We start from the raw sequence: 10,174 nt of genomic DNA, 5'->3' as shown, positions 1-10,174 counted from the left end.
CTCCGCACCGCTGAGCAAATAGCCGTGAGTACCTTCCTTGTTTCTTCCTCGTCTCATTTGCTGCTCTAATCCCCGCATCTTGGATGGAGACTCTGACCCCCATGTTGTTGGCTTTTTGCCCCCCCTTTTCTCGGTCGGATGTCTCTCCATCCGAGGCCCCCTCCCCTGACTATTATCCTTGCATTAGAAGCCCTGTTGGGGGGCCATGCGGTGGGACCTTGGGGGGTATCCACACCCCCTGCGGGAGTCTCTTGGCTGGAGAGCCGTACCAAAGACACTCTGTTTATACCTGTCGTTGCAACACAAGTTTTGAGCCCCTGAGACTTTCAGGAGAACAGTAAGTTAAGCCTACTTTCTATAATATGCAGCCTACACCTGCCTGCGAGGATCCTCCATTGGGAAAAAGTTTTCTTTTCCCCCCCCTTTGTTTAGATTATATTTTTTCTATTTTATTTTGACTCTTCCAAGTGAAGGGAACGGAACTAAAGGAGAAAAACTTTTGCCTTTCCCCCGCCGGTTTATGTTTAAGCGAGGTGTGGCGTGACTGTAGGAGATCAGCACCCTAGCAGGGGGGGGGGGGACGACACACTGAACGCTGACAGGGGGATTTTTTCTTCCCATTTTTCTGATGTCCTGCCCCCACCTGCTCGATAATTTTACATGGAGAGGCCAGGAGCGGAGAGGCGTCGTGCTCAAGCGGACACCCCCCGGATATCCGGTGGGCCCCGGCTCGCCTCTTGCACATCTACCCCCGTTTGCAGCCAGCGTGCTGATGTGGGACTGGGGAATGGAAGCTCTTCCCAGTTTTAAGGGACTGAGCAGGGTGGGGGGGGGGGTTTGTTGCCCGTTCTGGGCTTGTTATGCTATCTGTTTTTTTTTCCTTTCACCCATTTTGTTTTTTGTTTTTCTTTAAGTTTATGTCCAGATGTTTTATTGAGCATGCACGGTGTTGTACACTGTCTGGTCCTGTGCAGTGGAGCCCGCCTCGGGCCCTGGCGCCAGTTTCCCTGGAGCTTGCTTTATATGATCCGGTCCACCACCCTCCCAATGCTCGCCATGCCGCTACTTAACATTATGTCCTGGAACACCAGGGGCCTCAACTCTCCGGTTAAGAGGTCATTGGTGTTCCAATTCATTAGGTCCCACAACCCTCACATTTGCATTCTTCAGGAAACCCACTTAGTGGGCAGTAGAACCTTGGCCCTTAAAAAACCCTGGGTTGCCGCCCACTATCATTCCACATATTCCACCTTTGCTAGAGGGGTGAGCATTTTAGTTAACAAATCCCTGCCCTTCAAGCTCCTGGACCTGGCGCTGGACCCAGACGGCAGATATGTGGTTATTAATGCTAGAATTTTATCCCAGACGTGGTCTATTGTGGGTCTCTACCTGCCTCCCCCAGCCTCCCTGGTATTGTTGAATAAGATAACTGCCATTTTAGCTGACTTTGCTTCGGACCACATGATAGTGTTGGGCGACTTCAACATCGCCCCCGACCCAGCGGTGGACAGGATGGCGGGTGTGGGTCCCTCTTCCCCGGGACTGGTTTCCTGGGCCGAGGCCTACGGCTTGACTGATCTTTGGAGGTGGAGGCACCCTCGGGAGCGGGCCTACACCTGTCACTCTGCCTCACACGCCTCCTTCTCCCGCATAGACCTGGCCTTCGCGGGTCAGTCGGTCCTCTCTAGGGTCGGGGAGATTAAGATACTCCCCAGGGGTATTTCAGATCACGCCCCTCTGTGGCTGAGTCTGGGTGATACGGGGACCCGAGCCGGGCTGTGGCGGCTGTCACGGTTCTGGATCTCGGACCAGGATGTTGAGGCGCAATTCACGGGAGTACTAGATAACTTTTGGACTACTAACCCGGGCACGGCCTCCCCGGTTATGGTCTGGGATGCCTTCAAGGCCTTCACCAGGGGCCAGTATCAGACTATTATAGCTCGAGTTAGGAGGGAAAGGCGTTCTGCGCTGGTTGCGGCTGAGGTTGCTGCCACAGCGCAGGAGGCATTGTATGTCCGATCCCGTGACCCCCAACACTATATCACGCTGCAATCGCTCACTAGAGAGGTTATGACACTCCGTACTTCCCTGACCCAGAAGAGACTGCTGGCACAATCCCACCGTATATTTGAACAGGGGGAGAGATCGGGCAGGCTCCTTGCGTGGCTCTCGAGGGAGCGCTCGGGGGGCATGGCCGTTCCCCAGATTGCTGGTCCCGACGGGGGCATTCTGTATACTCCGGAGGAGATCACCCGGACCTTTGCAGAATACTACCAGCGTCTTTACACAACACAGGTGACCTTTGGTGACGAAGACTTGGCCCTTTACCTGGAGGAGGTTGACGTCCCTGTCCTATCTGACAAATATCGGACTACCCTTGACAGACCCATCTCCCTAGATGAATTACTTACAGCGCTTAAGACCATGCAGCCGGGCAAGACCCCCGGTCCCGACGGTCTCCCCGTAGAACTCTACAAACAGTACCCTGACGTGTTGGCTGCTAGGCTCCGGGAGGTGCTGGTGGCGGCCGACCACCTGCACTCTCTTCCCACCTCCATGGGCGATGCGGTGATTGTGGTTATACCAAAGCCGGGTAAGGACCCCTCTCTTTGCCCCTCCTACAGGCCCATCTCACTACTAAACGTCGACGCTAAACTGCTGGCTAAAGTCCTGGCTATCAGGTTGAACACGGTCATCACGGCCTTAGTGCACCCTGATCAAACGGGCTTCATGCCAGGTAGGGGTACTGACATTAATCTCAGGAGGCTCTATACCCACATTGCTAGGGCAGACGACACGGGCCAAACCCTGGTGGCCTCCCTCGACGCCGAGAAGGCTTTTGACTCCGTTGAGTGGAGGTACCTGTGGGCGGTCCTTGCCAAATTTGGATTTGGTCCCAAGTATATTTCCTGGGTCAGACTTCTCTACGACTCCCCCCGGGCCAGGGTCTCTACAAATGCGTGTCTCTTGGATCCATTCCCACTGCAGCGTGGTACGAGACAGGGGTGTCCCCTTTCCCCGGGTCTCTTCGCGCTCGCCATAGAGCCCCTTGCGGCTCTTATTAGGGTGGACGGGGAGATTCGGGGGATTAGGGTCGGTCCTCTACACGAAAAAATTTCCCTTTACGCTGATGACGCCCTACTCTACTTAGCCGACTCGTCCACTTCCCTTGACAAGGCACTGGCCCAGTTTAACCGTTTTGCGGGCTTCTCTGGAGTCCGCATCAATTGGGATAAATCTGAACTCTTCTCACTCCACCCCTCCCCCACTAGCTCCAATTCTCGCTCGCAGCTTAAATGGGTAGGGGAGATTAAATATCTGGGAGTCAGGGTCACTGCGGTGTTAGACGATTTCGTAGCACGAAACCTCCAACCTCTGATGAGACAGGTCACCACTAAACTTGCGGCGTGGCGCTCGCTCCCTTTGACACCGGTGGGTAGGATTAACCTCCTGAAGATGGTACTCCTGCCCAAATTCTTGTACTTCTTCCGGAATACCCCAGTCCACCTTTCGAGGGAATTTTTCAGGAGGCTGGAGAGCCAGATGGGGGCTTTTGTTTGGGCGGGTAAGACCCCTAGAATAGCTAAGAAAACACTCTACCTACCCCTTTCGGGAGGTGGCCTGTCGCTCCCAAACTTTCAGCTGTACTACTGGGCGGCGGTTTTGGTCACGGTCAGGTGGTGGTTCGCCCAGCCCAAGCAGAACCCGGCGGTCACGCTGGAGGCTGCTGTCCTGGGCTCATACGCCGCTCTGAGCAACCTAGCATTCCGGGGTTGCCGGGCGGCCCCGTCGGTCACGGTTCCCATGCAGACCACCATTAGGGCCTGGAGGGACGCTAGGGTAGTCTACACTAAACCCTCCCACGTCTCCCCTCATATCCCTCTCTGGGGTAATCCCCTCCTGCCCCACTTCCACTCTCTTCCCGACCCCTCGGTGTGGGCTAGTAAGGGGATAATAACTCTTAAACATATTGTATCCGATGGCACTCTCATGACTTTCCAGGAGCTAAGGAACCGGTACTCGATACCACCGCAGTGGACTTTCCGGTACTGGCAGCTTAAGCATGCATACGGAGCCCAATTCCCGGACAGACTCACACTCCAATCGGACTCGATTGAGCGACTCCTGACTTCACGTTCCATGGGGCGCCCGTTATCTACCCTTTATCTTTATCTGACGGTAGCGTATGACACTGGGTCGACCCGCACACTTGCAAAATGGAAGGCTGATATACCTGACCTGGATGACGAAAAATGGGAGGAATGTGTCTCCGTGTTCATCCCGTCACTTATAGCAGCTAGAGATAGGTTCATCCAGATAAAATTTTTACACAGGGCCTACTACACCCCTCAAAGGCTGGCTCGTATCTTCCCCCAGCGAGACCCCCTTTGCCCGCGATGTGGGATCCACGAGGGCTCGTTTTGGCACATGGTGTGGTCCTGCCCCAAGATCCAGCCCTACTGGAGCCGGGTTGCCGAGGTCCTGGGCTCAGTGTCTGGGCTGCAGATCCCGGTCGAGCCCCTACTTCTCCTCCTGAGCCATTTGGAGGAGGTGGGGGGGGACAGATACTCCAAACTATTTCTTACTTTCTCCCTCTTCTATGCCAGGAGGGAAATCCTCCTCAAGTGGAAGGCGGCAGACCCGCCTACGGTGGATTCTTGGACCCTGTCTATCAATAAAGTGCTCCCGCTGTACAGGATCACGTATGAGAGTAGACAGTGCCCGGCGAAGTTTGACAAGGTGTGGTCTATGTGGATTGATGCCAGGGGCTAGAGGTGGTCCCGGATTCGGATGCTGAACTATTCATGTATTATATAAGCTGCTCTCTAATGCCTTCTCCCCCCCCCACCCCTCCCCCCCAGCCCCCCCTCTCTGCGCTCTCTGGTCTATTCCTCTCCCCCTTACTATATGATCCTCAGAGGGGGGCGGGCATTGTTGAAGGTCCCCGCTACGTTTCCTGTGGTACGGATGGGGATTCGGACATCCTGTTTTTTCACCCTGACGAGGTGCAGTGGCTAGGGACTTGGACTTGCTATGAGCCCTACAAATTTCCCCTGATGTTTGTGTAATACTGTGCTTCTCTATACATGTGCATATGTAACCCTGCTTTTTTTGTCTCAATAAAACATCTCTGTTAAAAAAAAGAGAATGCAGCCTATCCATTCACTAGAGACCGGTGACATCACTGAGAATGCGGCCTATCCATTCACTAGAGACCGGTGACATCACTGAGAATGCAGCCTATCCATTCACTAGAGACCGATGACATCACTGAGAATGCAGCCTATCCATTGAGTATAGACTGATGACATCACTGTGAATGCAGCCTATCCATTCACTAGAGACCAGTGACATCACTGAGAATGTAGCCTATCCATTCACTAGAGACTGGTGACATCACTGAGAATGTAGCCTATCCATTCACTATAGACCGGTGACATCACTGAGAATGTAGCCTATCCATTCACTAGAGACAGATGACATCACCAAATAGCAGCCTATTTACTAGAGAACAGTGACATCACTGAGAATGCAGCCTATCCATTCACTAGAGAGCGATGACATCACTGAGAATGCAGCCTATCCATTCACTAGAGACCGATGACATCACTGAGAATGCAGCCTATCCATTCACTAGAGACAGATGACATCACCAAATAGCAGCCTATTTACTAGAGAACAGTGACATCACTGAGAATGCAGCCTATCCCTTCACTACAGACCAGTGACATCACTGAGAATGCAGCCTATCCATTGAGTATAGACTGATGACATCACTGTGAATGCAGCCTATCCATTCACTAGAGACCGGTGACATCATTATGACATTCATGAGTTCACACATGTCCCTTGTCCTTTCAATCAAAATGCAGGCTAGTGAGGAATGCTTCAAGTATTATTGTAATAATTGCCATAATGAAAAAAATTAATAAATACACTTGGAAATAGATTTTCTAAATAAGATTCAAAATGAAAAGATTTGGCAATGGGTCGCGTGTTTTTATTTAAGCAGCGTGCAGCCGAGGCGCAAACAGTGCATGTTTACCTGTGATCTCCATTTAACAATCGCTAAGGATAAATTGGCAGCGCTCTTCAGCTATCAAGAAACAGATGCAGAACGCTGAATGTGAAGTCAGCTGGAACTGCGAGGAGATGAGCATATTGCGAGAGAACAAAAAGAGCTAAATATATATAGGAGCCCCATTAGGTGCGTTTCCAGAAATCTGCAAAACAAAATAAAAACTAGATTCGGAAAAAAAAAAAAAAAAAAACAGCGTGCCACTTAACTGTACAAAACACAGACGCCGAAATGTGACAGTACTGAAAAAAATAAATAAAAATACATCGCTGGCAATGTTACAAAAACAGATACAATTTTCTCTGCCTCAGATATTTTGCTTGATTAGAAAAAGAAGTTTGTATGGCGGCGACGGATATTGATGCGCGTGTTTCTGATCAAAACCAACTGTGTTTAGAAATGAAGAAGGATTCGTGAGCAACGTGATCCCGTACAGAAATAATAATACTTGTCTATCTATGATAGAGTAGAGGAAGGCTAAAACCAATGTTGCCATTCTTCTCTTTCGGGGGCCCACGTGTCCCGGATTGCCCGGGACTGTCCCGCAATTGACATGTCTGTCCTGGGTCCCGGGCACCTACATTCCGGCACTGTCCCGCAATTGACATGTCTGTCCTGAGTCCCGGGCACCTACATTCCGGGAGTATCCCGCAATTGACATGTCTGTCCTGGGTCCCGGGCACCTACATTCCGGGAGTGTCCCGCAATTGACATGTCTGTCCTGGGTCCCGGGCACCTACATTCCCGGGAGTGTCCCGCAATTGATATGTCTGTCCTGGGTCCCGGGCACCTACATTCCCGGGAGTGTCCCGCAATTGATATGTCTGTCCTGGGTCCCGGGCACCTACATTCCCGGGAGTGTCCCGCAATTGATATGTCTGTCCTGGGTCCCCGGCACCTACATTCCGGGAGTGTCCCGCAATTGACATGTCTGTCCTGGGTCCCGGGCACCTACATTCCGGGAGTGTCCCGCAATTGACATGTCTGTCCTGGGTCCCGGGCACCTACATTCCGGGAGTGTCCCGGAATGAAATAGAGGAAACAGCCACCCCCTACTAACTAATAACTACATTTCCGGGACTTGTTGTTAGGGCCGGGGCTGCCTGGCATCTTGCAACAAGTGACAATTTACTCTCAGACAGTGAGGCCGGGAGCGAGGCCTGCGCCTAGTGCAGCACTGTTGTCCCCACCCACCTCGGCACCTCCTCCTTCTCCGGCACCCAGCGTCAAGCAGCAGGGACTGGTGTGATCTTCACTCTCCAGCAGGGCAGGACTTAGGGTGGACTTAGGGTGGACTTAGGGTGGTGGGGGCCCCTGGTATTAATAATCGAAGGGGCCCTCACCACCCAGAGAAGGGGGGTGGGTTGTTACCATAGTTGTTGAGCCGGGGGGGGGGATCGGCGCCGGCTTGACGGTCTAATTTTGGGCCCCCCTTACACAGCTGCAGCTCCTCCCTGAAGCATCAAAGTTGTTGAGCGGCGGGGGGTGCTGAGGATTACATCCATCTGACAAAGTCATTGAGCGGGAGGGGTGCCGAAATTGCAGTGAAATTGTGGGAGGGGATTCTCGCGCAATTGCGGGAGGGGATTCTCGCAAAATTGCAGGAGGGGGTTCTCGCGAAATTGCGGGAGGGGATTGCCTCGAAATTGTGGGAGGGGATTGAATCGAACGGGGGGTTGCCGCGATTGAGCTCGGGGCCGCCTATTGGGCGGGGCCCATGGGCTTGAGCCCAGTCAAGCCCAATGGTAAGTCCAGCCCTGCTCTCCAGATAGTGACTCCACTCCTTTCCTTCTACGCACGTGGCTCATGCAGAGGGAGTGACAGCAGCTCTGCATCTGGTGGCAGGCTATGGGTGGCAAGTGGCACTGCATCTGGTGGCAAGTGGCACATTCACCTGACAAATAGCCCGCCGCAAAATTCCCCATCAACCCCCGAGACTACATTTCCCCCAACCCCCCTCATATTTTTGGGGGGAAGGTGAGAGAGGGGGTGTGTCCCTGAATGACAGTTTGAAAATGTGGTCACCCTACCCTGGTAGGTTTCTCCTTACTTCCTGTCTGGTGAAACTACCATTAGCAGGACAGGAAGTGAGGGGAAATCTTTTCAATAGAAAAACCTGGCAGGGGTTCTAAACCCCCCCCCCCCCCCATCACACACACATAAACACTCTATCTAGAATAAATATATAAATAATAAAATAATCAACTGCGCCCTTTTGACCAGGCCACTTTTTGCGATTTGGCACTGCCTCGCTTTAACTGACAATTGCGCGGTCGTGCGACGCTTCGCCCAAACAAAATTGACGTCCGTTTTTCCCCACAAATATAGATTTTTTTTGTGGTGTTTGATCACCTCTGTGGTTTTTATTTTTTGCGCTATAAACAAAAAGTAAGTTGTTCGCGAATAGGAATTTGCATAGAATGACGTCAACGTCATAAGCATTGGCTGGTTCCGGTTTAATTTCGAGCATGCGCACTGGGATACCCCCAGGGACGGCGCATGCGCAGTTAAAAAAAAACGTCGTTTACGTCGGGTCACGGCATATTAACATAAAACACACCCCCATCACTTCCATTCGAATTCCGCGCCCTTACGCCGCAACAGATACACTACACCGCCGTAACTTACGGCGCAAATTCGTTGAGGATTCAAACCAAACAAAAGTAAGTTACAGCGGCGTAGCGTATCTTAGGCCCCGTACACACGTCCGAGAAAATCGACGGGCAAAACACATCATTTTGCTCGTCGAGTTCCTTGTGAAGCCGCCGAGGATCTCGGCGAGCCAAATTTTCCCATTGCCCAATGAGGAAATAGAGAACATGTTCTCTTTTTGGCCCGACGAGATCCTCATCGGTTTCCTCTGCGAAAAGTGTACACACGACCGGTTTTCTCGTCAGAATACGTCTCCCATCGAGTTTCTTGCTGAATTCTGCCGAGAAAACCAGTCGTGTGTACGGGGCCTTAGATACGCTGCGCCCGGCGCAGATGTATGTGGATCTGCCCCATTGACTTTATTACAGCTCTCATCCAGTACCCTAGACGGCGGGAAGATAGAGGTAACGTGCCACCCAAATCAAACCAGCAGCTCCTTCGGGGGTAGTGCTACAATAGCATATAAGATAAGAGAAAAAGAGAATTACATCAGATAAAATAAAAAAAACATAAAAAATTCATGGCCTCTGAATTAATGCACAAATAAACTTACGGGTGTTTTATTTTTACTAACTGTCCAGAGTTTTTCTTCAATGCTCTGACTGTGGGTGACCTAAAAGGATTAAACAGCTTCAAACTTCTCTTTGCGTTTGGTCTACTTTTCCCTCAAGCAACTTTTCACAATAAATCTTGGCAAAAACAAGGGCCATTTGTTTCCCAACAGCTCTTGCAGGAACATAGGAAAGCCCCAGATGGCCGATCGGGTGCTGGCAGCGAGAACTGACGATGGAGGCCAGAACCTGGATATTGTCGTCAGGCCTGGGGTTTGTAAATAATGATCACAGAATATTAAATTCACCAAGTATACATCTTAACAGTGAATTCCAATTCATACCACAAAGCATCCAGTTTAGACCCAGACCTACGATCAAGGACAAGCCTTGGCATTGGGCCAAACAAAATAGCTGTTTTCTCTTTCTGTTGTGAATTATCAGGATTCTTTTAACATAATTAGATGTTTTGTTATTAATTTTAGTCCGTATTCATATGGTGCTCTCTGAAAATGAGAAAATATACAGTTTTGCCAAATGTTTCTGCAAATGCGACCATCACACCTATAAGAGCTTGTTGGACATCCCGTTCCCAGGCCTGGATTTCCCACAAGGCCACTGAGGCCAGGCCTTGGGGCGGCAGGGCGCCAAGGGGCGGCAGTGGCATGGAGTCCCCCGACGTACAGTAACATACAGTTAAGGGCGGTAAGTTATGGGGGAATCCGCTCGCTCGTTAACAAGTGATTGCGGCGATGACGCCGAAATCACTTGTAAAATGTGTGCTCTCGTCTGTCCTCCCCTCTCCCCCCACCCCACATATCTCTCTTTGCTGTCTCTGTCTTCGGGGCTCCGTCCTTCCCCGGCCACCGAGTCTGTCTCCTGTCCCTGCTGC

This window comes from Rana temporaria, chromosome 2 (genome assembly GCF_905171775.1).
Source record: "Rana temporaria chromosome 2, aRanTem1.1, whole genome shotgun sequence".
Classification (NCBI taxonomy): domain Eukaryota; kingdom Metazoa; phylum Chordata; class Amphibia; order Anura; family Ranidae; genus Rana; species Rana temporaria.
This window is presented reverse-complemented; position numbering follows the sequence as displayed.